This window comes from Cebus imitator, unplaced genomic scaffold (genome assembly GCF_001604975.1).
Source record: "Cebus imitator isolate Cc_AM_T3 unplaced genomic scaffold, Cebus_imitator-1.0 Scaffold12, whole genome shotgun sequence".
Classification (NCBI taxonomy): Eukaryota; Metazoa; Chordata; class Mammalia; order Primates; family Cebidae; genus Cebus; species Cebus imitator.
In genome coordinates, this window is record NW_016107327.1 from 9,963,498 (window position 1) to 9,965,093 (window position 1,596).

Below are 1,596 nucleotides of genomic sequence, written 5' to 3' on the forward strand. Positions count from 1 at the left end.
TGTTGAGATCACAGGCGTGAGCCACTGTGCCTGGCCTTACAGCAATTTTTAACTAAAACACCACTCGAGACTAAAAGTAAAGAACGAATTAGGGCTGGGCACCGTGGTTCACACCCGTAATCCCAGCACTTTGGGAGGTGATGGCAGGAGGATTGCTTGAGCCCAGGAGTTTGAGGCTGCAGTGAGCCATAATCATGCCGCTGCACGCCAGCCTCGGCAAAAAAGCAAAACCCCAACCCTAAGAAAAAAGAAGAATGAATTGGAGCTCTCTGTCCCTTTGTTTCCCATCACATGGTAGCATGAGGATGGAGTGCAAGCGCTGGATGAATTCAGCTTGAGAAAAGCTAGGTGATGGAGAGGAGAATGTGTAAAGGTCAGAGGTCCATTCACCAGTACAATGATCCTCATTGCCCCAACGCTAAGCCAGGGAGGAGCAGGACTTCATTCAGCTCACTAAGAGGATTTTATTGACCCCTTGTGGGAGAAGTTGGTGCATCCAATAAAGATCCCAGTTTCAGGAACATGTTTTCCCAACAGTCCTTCACCCCGAAAAATTCGAAGAACAGAAAGGTGAGGTAGGTTACTAACTGCCCGAGTCCTTCCCATTCAATTTGAAACTTTTATTTACAGTTACTTCTTAGATCAACTTATTTCCTGACACTTTTCAGCTGTCATCAAAGGCAGGAGGAGTTTGATGTCAGGAATATGGGCTTTGGGTGTGCAAAAAAAAAAAAAAAAAAAATGAAGGAAAGCAGGAAGGAGGGAAGCAGGCCTGGAGGCAGGAAAAATAAAAAAGAAATTTTTTTTGGATCTTAGCACAGCTACTGGCAAATGAAAGACTGTAAGCAATTTGTTTAACCCCCTGGGCCTCCCTAACCTCACAGGTGAAACGAAACTCACAATGCTAGTGATTGAATCAGATGGTGTATATAAAGTGCCCATGTGCAGCACACCGCAGACGCTAAATAAGTGTCTGTGTTGTTATGGTTAAACACAATGCTGCCATATTCACTCAGAATCAAGATACTCATTCAACACTTACTTCCCACTACTATGTAACACATCTTTTGAAAGAAAAAAAAATTCACATTAAAGGGACTAGACATTTTATGACATTGAAAACACAAAGATGACATGTTGGAAGCTGATCAGACGTAGAAAGGAGTATGGCAATTTGCCAAAGAACCGAAGAAACGCTTGCTCTGTATGGTATGTTACACAAGAAGCCCAGCACAGTTCAAGCTACGCTTGACTTTGTTCTTTTTTTTTAAGAACAACTTTAGGTTTACCAAAATATTGAACAGATAGTACCAAGAGTTCCTGTTTATCCCCCTCCCCACTTTTAACTATTTAAAAACATATTAATTAGTTTTTAAAATTAATAACATCTTGCATCAGTGTGGTACATTTGTTACAATGGATGAACCAGTATGAACACATTATTATTAACCAATGTTCATAGTTTACATTAGGCTTCACTCTTTATGTTGTACAGTTCTATGGCTTTTAACAGACGCATAATGTCATGTATCCACCATTACGGTATCATACAGAATTGCTCCACTGCCCTAAGATTTCTCTGTGCTCTGCCTTTTC